We start from the raw sequence: 16,572 nt of genomic DNA on the forward strand, positions 1-16,572 counted from the left end.
CACAGAACACATTTACCTACTTAAACTTACCACAATACTTTCTACAACTTGCCACATGCATTTACGTTCCAAGAATTTATGAAAATTAGCCATCCTATTTTAGGACAAAACACACGTTTTTGAAAAAAACATATTGAATTTGAGTCTGCATTCTCACAAACTTTTAACCTTCTTTAATCATTTATGTTTTACATCTTTCATTTTATCCCGTGAAGAGAAATAAACTATTCATTTCAATCTAGGCAGGAACAACTTTTTATGAAAAGATTTATAGTAATTTTGTTAAGCAAGACTTACAATTTTTATCATTGTAGAGATCTTATTAACATTTAAACTTATGTAGTAATATAAGCGCGTATTTAATTTTTGGCCATTTGAATAGAGCTCTTTTAGAAATTTACTTATTAATTTATATCACCATCTGGATGTATCATAATATACACGGACATTGAACAAACAGACAAACACAAAACAATTACTATACATTAATAGAAACATACAGTTTACAATTGACTCATAATTCTTAGTTTTTTGGTGTAGCTGCTTTTAAGTCTTTTGTTATATCGCATCTTAGATTTTACTTTTAAAAATTTCTTCTGGAATCCATGTTGTCTGTAACATGCAAGTTTGTGCTTGGAAACATTTTTATTAGTTATCAGCAGTCAGTTAAGATAACTTGAGCAGCATAAATGTAGTTAAGCTCTTATTTAGCAGTTTAGACAGACTGTTAACACATTTTTGGATTACTATTCTAAGACTATAGTGAGCACCTCAAGCTTTTGTTCTTGTTCCAATTTACTTTCTTTCATTTCAAATTTACTTATGGGCTTAGGAAATATAGTAATTTCATCTTTCTCTCCTTCTTCAGACTGTAAAGGATTTAAAGCTGCCACTACCTGGTGGCATAAGGCCCATACTGATAATGGAATGAATTCCCTTTTTTCATATGCTCTTCGTAAACTTTTCATTACACATCTCCACTGTTTCAAATTTAAAACATTACACCCCTGAGGCTGAACCAACCACAATACTTTTGTATTAAAGCAAACAATTATATTAACTCACAACTTTCTACAGGCACCCCACTGGCTTTCAGTAAAGTTTTTAACACTTGCAAATATGCTTCCACATGTCCCATTTGATTACCCATTACCCTGATGACTTTGCAGAAATGTTACTTACTTAATCTTGAAGACTCGAGTCACTCTGCTTTGGACATCTCACTTGACCCTCGATGAGATCTTTTCCATGGTTCCTGATACTGATTTGGAAGACTCTCTGACTTCTTCAGGCCCCATGTTGGGCACGAGATGTTGGAGATTTGGACCCGAAGGATATTGGGAATGAAAGAAAGAAAGAGAGAGTGAAACAAAGAGAGAAAGAAAGAGAGAGAGCTGGGATCAGGGGGTCTGCGAGTAATGACTCCTCAGACAACTTTATTTTCTACATGTGGCATTATATATACTCCAGCTATCGAGGTAACAAGCAGTGTAAGTACACATTAACAAGACTCATGAATTAAAGAACTTATCTCAAAGTACAAAGATTTAGTATTCCTTTCAAACTATAAAGTGTGTTTGCTCATATTTCTCCCTGCCCTGGACAGCTCTATGCTGTTGACTCAAAGGCTTAATTGCTGCATTCCTATTTTAAAAGCATAGCCATGGAAAGAGCACATCTCCCTTTGCAAGACCACCATGCCTCAGTTTCCAACACTGATGAATGGGTATCTAAAGTGTGGTATATTTATACAATGAAATATTATTCAGCCATGAAATGGAATAAAGTACTGATCCATGCTACATCATGGATGAACCTTCAAATCATTATGCTATGTGAAAGAAATAAGGTATAAGAGACCACAAATTGTAGGATTCTATTTACAAGAAATGTCCTGAATAGTTCTAGGCAAATCCATAGAGACAGATAATGGTTACCAGGGACTGGAGAGGGGGTAATTGGGAGAGACTGTGATGGGCTATGGGATTTCCTTTTGGGATGTTGAAAATGTTCTGGAATTAGATAGCGGAGATGGTTGTACAACATTGTGACTATATTAAAAATGATTAAATTCTACATGTAAGGAGTGAATAGTTTGGTATGTGAATTATATCTTAATAACAAAAATTATATATTTTCTCTAATTTATCCCAACACCTCTGTCATATACTTGCTTTTTTCTTGGTTATTAAAAAGTTTTTAATCAAATTAATGCTTGCTTGTTGTGTTGTGGTAGGAGGATATTTCAGAATAACTTGCTTTGTTAAACAGCTGGAAATGGAAACATAATAGATATCATTTATTAAATTAGATCTGTCTTATGATTACTTTTACACATAACCTCTGTCAAACACTTATTTTTTCTTCTAGGTTATTTCAAAATTATTTTAATCAGATTAACACATGTATTAATAAGTTAAACAGTAGTATGTCATAGAAGGAAAACCAGCTGCCTCCTATCTGCCAACTTCTTCTATTTCAAATCCTGCTTCCCAGAGGACACCACTTTAAACTCTTAGCTGTTTCTTATTTTTGCTTCCATATTTCAAAACAACATGCTTTTTTATCACTATTTCTTGGATTTATTTTATTCATTACATATTCATCTCTTAGTATGGAAGATGAGGATTTGCCTTTCACAACTACCTCTATTTTCTTCCCTCTCCTCTAAATATAGACATATCATAATTTCTGGATATGCAGTGTTCAGTTTCTACAGTATTCTATGTAAATATTTTGCTAACTGTTCAATCAAGGAATGTATTCTGTTTCCTTTCTTATACATCTTGTTATTTTTTTCTGTAGTCAATAATTAACTCATTATTTTCATTACCTGATTTTCTAATGTGCCTGTAATCTTTCAAGTTTACTTATGACATTGACAAAATCATTAATCATTTGCGTGTTTTCCCTTTAGACTTCTCTTCTAGACTCCTACATCTTTCTATTCTTTTGTGGACTGGTGGTATTTCAGACCTTCTGTATAGCTGTCATCCAGGGACTTTCTTTTGCTGCTCTCCCCTTTTGAAACCCCATTTCCTATACTTGTATTTTGCTTTTTCTTTTGATTTCCCCTCAAGTATACTGGTGCAAAAATCTTCCAGTAGCTTCCTGAGAAAGAGTGCATGGGAGGTAAATCTTTTGAGATTTCCTTGTCTGAAAATATTTTTGATCCTCTCTCACAATTGATAAATACTCTGTTATGGTAGAGAATCCTAGATTGGTTATAATTTTCTATTAGGATTTTGAAGGCATATTTCACTGTTTTTAGCTTCCAGTGATTAAGAAGTCCAGTGCCATTCTGATTTCCTCATTCTTCTTATATGTGTCATTTTTTTCTCTTGACACTTGAAGATTTTTCTTTTCATCCCTGATATTTTGAAATTTGCAATTGAAGTATTGTTATAGACCAGTGATATTGACCAGACTCAGACTTTGAATAAAGTTCCAGTTGATGGCTTTATTAGCTGTGTGGTGACTGTCTCATCCTACGCAGAGGAGAGAGCAGCCCCAAGTCTCAGGGAAGGGGTGGCTTTATAGCCTTTTAGGAAGGGGTGCGTTTGCAAGCAAGCAGGCACAGAAGCGGAACACTGCAGTTAGCTGAAGATAGCGTATCTATTGTTTTCTTTTTTTAAAAGCCCCTTCTTGTGAGCATCCCCATATTATTTATTGACCCTTTCCTTGGGGACAGTCCTAAGTTATTTATTGGCACTCTCCTTGGTGGCAGCCCTAAGTTATTTATTGGCACTCTCCTTGGAGACAGCCCTAAGTTACTTATTTATCTGAAGGCACTTGAAATTCCTGTTTCCTAATGTAGTTCTATTCCTATTTTCCCAATGTGGCCTTACCGTTACAGTATCTTACTATGTATCTTTCCATTCATTGTTCATGGCCCTTGGTGGGCCCTTTCAATTCAGACTCAGGCCTTCAGTTCTGAGCAACGTCATTGGCTATATTTTTAAAATATTTTCTCCTCCATTTCTTCTTTCTTTTTGGCAGATTGGATTCTTGGACCCCAAACCTCTAATTTTCTAAACATTTCTCTCCTTTTTACTCATTTTATTGAAAAGACACTTTCTTTTTTTCCTTGTTTCTATTTTCTTGGTGCTTTCTTCATCTTTATTTTCCAGTCATTCTTTTGGAGTTTTCAGTTTTGGAAAATAATTTTTCCCCATTTTTTTAAAATTAAGGTGAGTTTGCACAAAGTAAAATCCACCCTTTTAAATATACAGCTCTGTGAGTTTTGGCAAATGTCATCAGTCATGTAACCACCACCATAATCAAAATATAAAGCAGTTCCATCACCCTCTTTTGTAGCTAACTTCCATATTCTGTCAACCACTCATCTTTTTTCTGTATTTCCTTTGCAAGACTGTTACATAAATGAAATCATGCAGTAATATAATCTTGTGAGTATGACCTCTTTTACTTAGCATAATGCATTTAAAATTCATCCACATTGTTGCATGTTTAATAGCTCAATCATTTGTCTTGCCAAATGGCATTCCATTATATAAATGTTTCATGGTATATTCATATACCCATTGCACAGATTAGGGAATTGGGTTGTTTCCGATTTTAGGCAATTATGAACAAAGATGTTACACATATTTCTGTATAGGTTTTTGTGTGAACATAGGTTTCATTTTATTTGGATAAATACTTAGAAGTGGGCTTCCCCAGTCATATGATAAGTATATCTGTACTTTATAAGAAATTTTATTTTCTAAACTAACTTTATCAGTTTGCATCACTGCCAGCAGTGTTTCATATTTCCAGTTGCCTTACATCCTTACCAGTGCTTGGTATTGTTGGGCTGTTAGTTTGTTTGTTTGATTGTTTGCCATTCTCATAGGTGTATAATGGTATCTAATTTGCATTTCCATATTGAGCATCTTTTCATGTGCTTATTTGCCACCTGTATCTCTTCTTCAGTAAAGTGTCTTTTCAAATTTTTGTGATTTTTTTCTTTTTATTATTTACTGAGCTTTTTTTTTAGTTTCCAAAACAATTAAAATACATGCTTTATTTACCACTATGTACTTATTATTAATTTTAAAGATATTTAGGCTACATATATGTTCCATGAAAAAATATAGAGGATTCCCATACGCCCTGCTCCCCAAACCTAACATTTTCCCACATTAACAACATCCTTCGTTAGTGTCTACATTCACTGCAATTGATGAACACTTTTTGGAGCATTGCCACTAAGTGTGGATTAATGTTTTCATTGTCGTTTACATTCTCTCCCACTCAATTCTGTAGGTTATGGTAAGATATATAATGACCTTTATCTGTCATTGCAGTGTCACTCAGGACAATTCTCAAGTCCCCAAAATGCACCCATATGACACCTGTTTTTCCTTCTCTCTGCCCTCAGAACCTCCAGTGGCCACTGCCTCCACATCAACGATATAATTTCTTCCATTGTTCGAATCACAATAAGTCTATAGTAGAACACCAGTTAGTCTACTTTAGTCCGTAGTTCATCCCCCAATCCTGAAGATTCTGGAATGGTGATGCCTCTACCTCTAATTGAGAGGAGACTATGATCCCTTAGGGCTGATGGATAGGACTCTCTTGCTTACAACTGTAGACTCTCTTGGTTCCTTGGTGTGGTGGTTGTCCATCACCACCTCCTTTTTAGTTGTCCTGGGTGAGACCAATGAACTGGAGAGTAGGTGTTCCAACTCCGTTAAAATTCAGGGCAGAGCTGGCACAGGGACAACCCAAAGATTTAATTGTCTTAGATGTACACCTATCAACTCTAGTACTAATTATAGGTTCAAATAGAAGGGCAGAAGAGCCATGTGTAGGGAAACCACAACTGAGTGAAACTCTGTCACACAGGGGAGCATAGCACTGCCTATAGTATCTAGATGTCTCCAGAGTCCCTGGGAGCCCTGCTCTTTGGGGTAGTATTTTCCTTGGCAGTCAATGAGATCCTGCTGAGACGTGCATAAATGTAACCTCTGGAATGACCTCCCAACTCACTTTGAAGTCTCTTAGCCATATAAGCCATATATTGAGTTTTGAAAGTCCTTTATAAATTCCAGATGCCAATTGTTGAAAATATTTTCTCTGAGTCTGTGACTTATCTTTTCATTCTCTTAACATTGTCTTTTAAAGAGTTTATTAATTTTAAGAATTATTAATTTTAATGGTTCAGTTCATTTAATTTTTCATGGATCGTGCTTTTGGTGTTATATCTCTAGGAAATTTTTGCCCAATCCCAAGTTACAGATTTCTTCCATTGCTGTGAGCCTTCTTCCCTTCATGCACCACGTTGGGCACCAGTTGCTGCAATCAGCTCAGTGATAGGTTGGCTTGAAGGGAGGGCAATACAGAACTAAAGAAATAAAGGACAGAGAGAAAGACACGAGAGGCGATAAAGATGGGACCGGGACACTCACAGCTTCTGGAACTGAGAGCCTCGACCCTAGTTTCTGCATCATCTTTATTAGTAACTCCAAAGCAGCTGTTCTTCATCAGTATGGCAAAGTTCATCAGTATGGGGACAAGTGCAACAAATAGGGAATAGGTAAGGCAGCTTCCCACAACAGTCATGTTTTCTTCTAGAATTGTTATACTATAAAAATTTACATATAGGTCTACAATCCATTTGATTTCATTTTGTTTTGGTACAAGTTATGAGTCAGGGTTCATTTATTTTACAGATTGATCTCTACTTAACCCAGCACCATTAATTGATTTTGATTTCCTTTCTCTATTGGATTGCTTTTGCACCTTTGTGCAAAATAAATTTTTTTGTTTAAATATGAAACCCACAATATATTTATATATTTATTTATTTTTGAAAATTGTCTCTTCCTTTGATCTATTCTTTTTCCAGTAGCAAGTCTGAAAACCAGATAGTATGAAAAAAACTGTCTTACTTTTTCAAAATTGTTTCATATATGCATTTTAGAATCAGTTTGTCAATTTCTATAGGACAGCCTATGATTTTGTTAGGAATTGCATTGAATTTGTAAAAAGGTTTAAGGAGAATTGATATCTCAACAATACAGTCTTCCAATCCATGAACATGATATGTCTCTCCATTTATTTAGATCTTGGATTACTTTCATTAATGTTTTGAAATTTTCAGCATGCAGATCTTGGAACTATTTGGTCCGCTTTATACCTAAGTATTTCATGGTTTTTTGGGAGTTATTATAAACAATCCATTAAAATTTCAATTTCCAATTTTTTCATTGTTAGTATATCGAAGTATGATTGATTCTTGTTGGGTTTGGGGTAAGTCACCAAGAACTTACCAATAGTGAATACCAGGAGCCATGCTCTCTAATTCAAAGTTACCTCACTCACAGAACTCTCCACACAGAGCACTTGCGTTAAAGTGCTCTGTCTTGCTGACTGGTCATTTATTCCCTTTATGCTCTTTTTACCAAAGAGATTGAGAGAGGTTAATACTGACTGGGAAGGGAATCACTGGTATCAACCCTGGATCCTGAGTTTGCTACCTTGTAAGAGGAAGGTGTCCATTATGATGATAATATCATCGCTAGGTGGGAAAGGAACCTTGTAGCCTGGATAAAAGAAGCCCATGGGGAAAAATCTGTTTAATTCAGGAAAGAGGACTAAAACCAAAATACGTTGTAAAGTTTCTAGTTCATGCTGCAAAAACAGAAGCTTCTCAAAGTATGATGGCCATAGGCCAGTCACATTTCTGTGCCTGGCTTATCTGGTACTTCATATCATTGTCCAAATGCAGACCTTAGGTTCATCTGGAGTTCTTGCCCATGAAACACATTGCTTAGTTTAACGCTGATGAGGACAACAGAATGCCTTACCAGTAGGGATGGATTTTCCCATTCTTATAGGGGCATGACTAATTTATCTGAAATCTGGGATTTAGATATATCATACCTGTGCCTCACTGTATTATCTTACTTATCCTCAATAGTTGAAGAGTCCCAGCGTTTACATTCACCTATAAGGTGAAGCTACGAGCTTTTCTGCTTCCTTGCAGCTCTTGCAAAGCAAGAATAATTCCTAAGATGGTACCAAAGATGAAAGTTCTCCTTTCAGTGAATCTTTTATATTGGATGTGGATGGTGCTGAATTGATGATTAGATGAAAAAAGGGCTGTCCCCATTGTATTCTATTGTTTTCAAAACAAGAATTAAGACCTTGAACTTAATTGGTGCTGCAACTTAACTTGCCCTTTATCCAACACAGGGCATATACCATGTACTGCTAATTTTCTCTGAGAACTCCCTAACTTTAAAGGTTTTCTTAATAATTTTTTGGCTTATGGACTTTGTGCTTGAAAGGAATAAGAAGTGAGAGCCTCCTTACAAATCTAGGAAGATATGAAAAAGTCTACAACCTATAACTTTTAAAATTTTATATAAATGTATATATTGCCCATTTAAATAATAAAGAGCACATAAAACTCAAATCAATGATGATGAAGATAGAGCTAAAATGGCTAACAAGTCAAATGTGATGGTGTTAATATAAATCTATACCTGTCTTAAGGGTCATAGAACTAAACATATAAATATATTAAATGAGTGTATGCAAAAATTGCTAAAGTCCGAACAAAGTTTGTAGTGTAGTTAAATGCATTGGATAATATGAATTTCTTGGTTTTGATAATGTACTATAGTTATGTAAGTTGTTACCTTGGGAGAAGTGAGGGTGAGGAGTGCACAAAAGCATTTTTGCAACATCTTGTAAGTCTATAATTATTTCAAAATTAAAAAATTTAAAAAGTAAGAAAAAATTTCCAAGAAACCAATGAAGTTTTCCATGCCTTTTTAGTAATAAAATTAAGTCAGTTTAATATGGCATAACTATATATTGTCAAATGAATCTAAATATATGTTTTTCAATATTGCTAGTGATAATAGCATCAAGCAGTGAGGAATCAGCCATTCCCACATGGGCCAATTTTTAAATGTGTATATAGGTACAGTGTTTCTGTAGTGCAAGTTTTCTATACACAGGAGAAGATTTAAAATGTATGTTCTTACAATTTGAAAAATCCATTTATAAGACTTTATATTATGAGACTAAAAAATGTTTTAAAATGGGGAGCAGATATAGCTCAAGTTGTTGAGCACCTGCTTCCCATGTATGAAGTTCTTTGTTCAATCCCTGGTACCTACTAAAAATAAAATGTGTTTTAAAATATATAGGCTAGGTTCCATTTTTTCTTTTAATTTTTCTTTGAATAACATATCTATGACCTATATTGCTCTCTCTAAACCACATTCACACTCATAATTCAGTGCTATTAATTACACTTACAATGTTCTGTATGTCTGTCAGGTCCAGCTTATTTATCATATTGTTCAAATTCTCTGTTTCCTTGTTGATCTTCTGATTGTGTTATCTCTTGGTGTGAGTGGCGTGTTGAAGTCTCCAATGATTATTGTAGAGACGTCTGTTTCTCCTTTCAGTTTTACCAGAGTTTGCCTAATGTATCTTGGGGCACCCTGGTTAAAGGAACAGATATTTATGACTGTTACTCCTTCCTGGTGGAGTGTTCCTTTTATTGCTATAGAATGGCTTTCTGTATCTCTTATCACTTTCTTGCATTTAAAGCCTGTTTTGTCTGACACCAGTATAGCTACTACTCCTCTTTTTTGGTTACTGTTTGGGTGAAATACCTTTTTCCAACATGTCACGCGCAGTCTGTTTGCATCCTCAGGTCTAAGGTGAGTCTCCTGTAGACAGCATATGAATGGCTCATGTTTTCTTATCCATTTCATCAGCCTGTGCCTTTTGATTGGGAAGTTTAATCCATTAACATTCAGTGTTATTATTGTAAAGGCATTACTTACTTCATCCATTTTATCCTTTGGCTTTCATATGTCATATCTTATTTTTGTCTATCTTTTAAACTTTTTGGTTACCCTTTCTGATAATCTTCACTTCTACTCTCTCCTCCAATCCTCTCTGTCTTCTCTTTATTGGTTGCAGAACTCCCTTTAGTGTTTCCTGCAGGGCTGGATACTTGTTTATGAACTTTCTTAGTTTCTGTTAATCTGTGAATATTTTAAGCTCACCATCATATATGAAAAACTGTTTTGCTGGATAAAGAATTCTTGGCTGGCAGTTTTTCTCTTTTAGTACCTTCATTATATCATATCACTGCCTTCTTTCCTCCATGGTCTCTGAAGAGAAATTCACACTAAGTCTTATTGGACAGCCTTTGTATGTGATGTTTTGCTTTTCCCTTGCTGCTTTCAGAATTTTTTCTTTATCTTTGGCATTTGGTATTCTGCATATTATGTTCTTGGGGTAGGTCTATTTGGGTCTATGCTAATCGGAGTATGCTATGCCTCCTGGGCATGTATATTCATGTCTTACATAAGACTTAGGAAATTTTCAGCTATTATTTCCTCAAATAATCTTTCTGCCCTTTTTCTATTCTTGTCTCCTTCTAGAACTCCCCTAACACGTATGTTGACTTCACGTTACCATTCAATTCTCTGAGCCCCTGATCAATTTTTTCGCATTGTTTTCTCTCTTTGTCCTTCTCTCTCTTGATTTTCAATTGTTCATTCCTCTACATTGCTGACTCTTCTTCCATGATTTCAAGCCTGCTGTTTTGTGTGCCTCTGCTGTATTATTAATCTCACTTATTGTGTCTCATTCCCATAAGCTCTGTTGTTTTTCTGTCTGAGATTTTAAATTTTTCTTTGTGCTCACTCAGTTTCTTCTTGTTTTAATATAATAAACTTTATTTGTAAAGAGCCTTTCCCTCTGGGCTCTCTCTCTCAGGCTCAGCTGCTCTGCTTCTTCTTTCTTTCACCTGGAGGCTGTGTAGAGCTTGTCTCTCAGGGTTTCCTGTATCAGTTTCATCTCTCTTCCCAAGGTCAGCAGTAATGTATTAGGTAAAATGGTTCCTCTCTCCCTGGGGCTGTAGCTGTTTGAGCCTTCTTCTTTCTGTCACATGGCAGGACATGTGTGTGTCTTCTTGTGTGTCTGTCTGTGTCAGTGCCCGTTTATATCAGACCCATCAAGGAGGCAGAGACTCAACCTGAGTCACACCTTACTGATGTGGCCAAATCAAAAAGCCCTCAAATGAATCTTAACAGGTAATCTAATCAAAGGCCTCTTAACTGAATTTAATATAATAAAGAGGCATCACACCCTGAGGAATAGATTAGTTTACAAACATAATCTTTCCTTTTTGGGATTCATAAATAATCTTAAACGCCACAGTAACTCTTAGTTACTATTAGGCTGAGTTTTAAATTTACAAGAGTAAGGTTCATAGTTACATGCATTAATATTGAGAGCTTGACATATTGGTCAGTTTTCTTTTATTAGGCACTGCCTATGTGCTTGAGAGATTCTTGCCCCTCTATTTGAGAATAGAGCAGGACCCCCCAGGATTGGAGTTAATATTTTGTTGTTTGTTGTGTGTGTTTCCACCCACTGAGAAAATACCCTAGGACAAGATGAACACATTCATGTACCATAGAAGCATACTCCAGGTGCATCTTTTCCCACACATCCCCCGCCCAGACACCCTGCAATTGTGACCCTCCCCTGCCATATTTGCCAAAAGAACATTCCCACAATTGTATTTTAAACCCCAGTCTTCCACCTCTCCAGAGTTCACCTGTTCCTTCTTCCAGCCCTCCGGTTTCACGGATAGTCCAAACAACCCTCCCCACCCTGCTCACCCTCCTACGCTGGCCCCATCAACCCTACTCTTCTGTGCACCACCATTACCCCATTCACTGCCAAACCACCCCCTTCCACCTTATTGTGGAATCTGTCCAGGTTGAGCATCAGCTCATCACTCTCTACTCCCTTTCTGTCTCCTGGTAACCTATCTTCCAGACTCTTATTTCTGTGAGTCTTTTCAAAATCCTTAGGTCATATCAGTGAGGCCATGCAATATTTGTGCTTTAATGACTGACTTACTTCACTCAACATAAGAACTTTGAGATTAATTCATGGAATTGAGTGTGCCAAAATATCATTCCTTCTAAAAGCTGAGTAACATTCCGTTGTATGTATATTCCACATTCTGCTTACCCATTCTTCTATTTATTTAGGTCTTTGATTTCCTTTAACAATGTTGTGTAGATTTCTATGTACAAGTCCTTTGCATCCTAAGTTAAGTTTATTCCTAGATATTTGAATCTTTTAATTGCTATTGTAAATGGAAATTTTTCTTGATTTCCTTCTCAGATTGCTCTTTTTTTTTGCATGTGGATCTTATGTCCTTCCATTTTACTGAATTTGTTTATCAAAAGCTGTAGAAGCTTTGTTGTAGTTTTTCAGGGCTTTCTACATATAGGATCATGTCATGTGCATGTTATCTACAAATAGTGAAAGTTTTACTTCCTCCTTTACGATTTGGATTCCTTTTATTCTTTTTCTTGCCTAAGTGTTTGAATGATGCTTCTAAGACGATGTTAAATAAGAGCAGTGACAATGGGCATCCTTGTCTTGTTCCAGATCTGAGGGGGAAAGCCTTTAGCATTTCACCATTGAGTATGATATCAGCTTTGGGTTTTTCATCTATACCTTTTATCATGTTGAGGAAGTTTCCTTCTATTCCTGTCTTTCAAAGTGTTTTTATCAAGAAAGAATGCTGTATCTTGTCAAATAATTTTTTCTGCACCAGTGGAGATGATCATATGATTTTTTTCTTTTGATCTGTTAATGTGGTATATTACACAGATTGATTTTCTTATGTTGAACCATCGCTGCATACCTTGATCATGGCGTATAATTCATTTGATGTGTTGTTGCACACAAGTAGGAGTATTTCATTGAGGGTTTTAGCATCTAAGTTGATTAGAGAGATTGGTCTGTAGTTTTCTTTTCTTGTGGCATCTTTATGTGACTTTGGTATTAGGGATGTTGGCATCATGGAATGAGTCAGGTAATGTTCCTCCATGTGGCAGTTTGAGATTATTTATGAATCCTTAAAAAGAAAGATTATGTTTGTAAACTGGCCTGCTGCTCTTCGTGTGATAGTCTTTGTACTTAATTCAAAGGTTTTAAGTTTATGTAATAAAATCAATTTAGGGCCTTTGATTTGACTCAAGGTTGAGAGTTCCCTTCCCCTTGGTGGGCTGATATAAATAGACACTACTCAAGAAGACACACAGATAAAGGGAGAGCTCCATGGGCATGACAGAGGAGAGAACTTTGATCCTGCAGCCCTGGGAAGAGGATGAGCCAATCACTTGATAGGTTGCACTTGAGCAGCTGAGAAAGCCCAGAAAGAAACAAGCCCTATGCCAGCCTGTAGTTAAAAGAGAGAAAGGTTGAACCCTCACAAGATAGCAACCATCTTGCTTCAACAAGACTTTGACTTGCTTCAACTGACTTTGGTGAGAAAGTAGTCTTGAGTTGGACTCTTTTGGGCCTTGTAGCTGTAGACTTTTATCCCAAATAAATACCCTTTATAAAAGCCAACAGATTTCTAATACCTTGCATCAGCATCCCTTTGGCTGATTAATACACTTCACTTCTATTTTTTGGAAGAGTTTATGCAGGATTGGTGTTAGTTCTTTCTGGGATGATTGGTAGAATTCACCTATGAAGGCATCTTGTCCTGGGCTCTCTTGGTTGGGAGGTTTTTAATGACTAATTTGATCTCACTAGTTGTGATTGTTGAGTTCATCTCTTTCTTTTTTGTTAATATAGGTTGCTTGTGCATTTCTGGAAATTTGTCCATTTCATCTAAGTTATCCATCTTGTTGGCATACAGTTTTTCAAAGTATACTCTCATGATATTCTTTATTTCTGTGGGATCAGTGGTGATATCTCCTCTCTTGTTTTTTATTTTATTAATATGTATCGTTCTTTTTTCTTTGTTAGTCTAGCTAAGGGCTAGTCAATTTTATTAATCTCAATTGAATGGCTTTTTGTTAATTCTAGTGGTTTTTTTTATTCTCAATTTCATTTAGTTCTGCTCTAATCTTTTATTTTTAAAGATTTCTTTCCTTCTTTCTCTCTCCTTCCCCCCCCCAACCCCAGTTGTCTGTTCTCTGTGTCTGTTTGCTGCATAGTCTTCTTTGTCTGCTTCTGTTGTTGTCAGCAGCATGGGAATCTGTGCCTCTTTTTGTTGCATCATCTTGTTGTGTCAGCTCTCCGTGAGTGCAGCGCCATTCCTGGGCAGGCTGCACTTTCTTTCGCACTGGGTGGCTCTCCTTACGGGGCGCACTCCATGCATGTGGGGCTCCCCTATATGGGGGACACCCCTGCATGGCAGGGCATTCCTTGTGTGCATCAACACTGCACATGGGCCAGCTCCACACGGGTCAAGGAGGCCCGGGGTTTGAATCTCGGACCTCCCATGTGGTAGACGGATGCCCTAACCACTGGGCCAAGTCCGCCACCTGCTCTAATCTTTATTTCCTTCTTTATGCTTACTTTGGAACTAGTTTGTTGTTCTTTTTCTAGTTCCTCTATGTGTGCACTTATGTCTTTGATTTTAGCACTTTCTTCCTTTTTAAAATAGGTACTTATGGCTATTGATTTCCTTCTCAGCACTGCTGCAGATGCATCGCTTAAGTTTTGATATATGTTCTCATTTTCATTCATTTCAAGGTAGTTACTGATTTCTTTTGCAAATTCCTACTTGACCCATGGGTTATTTTAGAGTGTGTTTTTAGCTTAAATATATTTGTGCCTATTCTGGTTCTCTGCTGCTTATTAATTTTCAGCTTCATTCCATTGTGGTCAGAGAATTACTTAGTAAAATTTTAGTCTTTCCAAGTTCAGTGAGACTTGTTTTGTGACCTAGCATGTGGTTTATCCTGGAGAGTGATCCATGTGCAATTGAGAAGAATGTATATCCCACTGTATTTGGGTGTAATGTTCTGTATATGTCTGTTTGGTCTAGTTCCTGTAACATATTATTCAAGTTCTCTGTTTTTTTATTAGCCATCTGTTGAGATGTTCTGTCTAATGATGATAATGGTGCATTAACGTACCACACTGTGTTTAGAGGCATCTGTTTCCCCTCTTAGTTTTTCCATTGTTTGACTCATGTATTTTGGTGAACCCTGGTTACGTGCATAAATATTCATGATTGTTCTTTCTTCTTGATAGATTGCCCCTTTTATTAATATAAAGTACCCTTCTTTGTCTCTTACAGTACTTCTGCATTTAAGGTTTATTTTGTGTGATATTAGTATAGCTACTCTTGTCCTTTTTTGGTTATTGTTCACATGGAAAATCATTTGCCAACCTTCCACTTGCAATCTCCTGGACTCACAGGGTCTAAGGTGAGTTTCTTTTAGTCAGCATATAGATAGGTAGTATTTCTTTATCCATTCTGTCAATCTTTTTTTTTTTTTAATAAAGGAAAGATTTATTTTGCTATAAAACAACATTTCTGGGATGGTGCACCATCTAAGAATCCTCAGGATTGGGTAATGAATGATGGACTAGAGTAGACCTACTGGTACTCTACTAGAGACTTATTGTGATTCCAACAATGGAAGAACTTTTATCATTGATGTGGAGGCAGTGGCCACGGGCAATCTGAGCAGAGGGAGAGAGTAATAGGTGTAATATGAGGGCAATCCTGGGACATGGGAACTGCCCTGGATGATGCTGCAATGACAGACACAGGCCATTATATATCTTGTCATAACATATACTATTGTGTGGGAGAGGAATTAAAACTATTATCTATGAGTAGTGCTCCAAAATGTGTCCACTGAGTGCAGTGAGTGTGCCACAATGATGGAGGAGGTTGCTGGTGTGAGGAATGGGGTGGGGGGGGTGGGAGGCACACAGGAACCTCTTGTATTCTTTATTTTTCTTTTGTTTTTTTGTCTTTATTTTTAATATTACATTAAAAATATGAGGTCCCCATATACCCTCCAACCCCCCATAACAACAACCTCCTCCTTCATCATCAGATACCCACCTCACTTGGCGAACACATCTCTGAGCACCACTGCACCTCATGGTCAATGGTCCACATCATAGCCCACACTCTCCCACAGTCCACCCAGTGGGCCATGGGAGGACACACAATGTCTGGGAACTGTCCCCACAGCAACACCCAGGACAACTCCAACCCCTGAAAATGCCCCCACACTCACATCTCCTCCCACTCTCCACACCCAGAAGCCACCATGGCCACTTTCTCCACACCAATGCCACATTCTCTTCAATTACTAATCACAATAGTTCATGAATAGAATATCAGCAAGATCACTCCAATCCATACTACATTCCTCCATCCTGTGGGCCTCAGAATGATTGTGTCCACTCCACATCTATATCAAGAGGGGTCTTAGATTCCACATGAATGCTGGATGCAATTCTCCTGCTTTCAGTTGTAGGCCCTCTTGCAATCTGTATCTTTTGATTGGAGAGTTTAATCCATTAATGTTCAATGTTACTACTGTCAAGGCAGTACTTACATCAGCCATTTTTTCTTCAGGTTTATATATGTCATATTTTGTTTTGATTTCTCTTTTTATCCTTTTAGTTACTCTTACCAATAATCCTTTTTACACTCTTCTCCACCTCTCTATCCTGTTTTTCTGTTTCTACCTGCAGAACTCTCTTTAGTATTTCTTGAAGGGGAGGACTCATGTT

This window comes from Dasypus novemcinctus, chromosome 15 (assembly GCF_030445035.2).
Source record: "Dasypus novemcinctus isolate mDasNov1 chromosome 15, mDasNov1.1.hap2, whole genome shotgun sequence".
Classification (NCBI taxonomy): domain Eukaryota; kingdom Metazoa; phylum Chordata; class Mammalia; order Cingulata; family Dasypodidae; genus Dasypus; species Dasypus novemcinctus.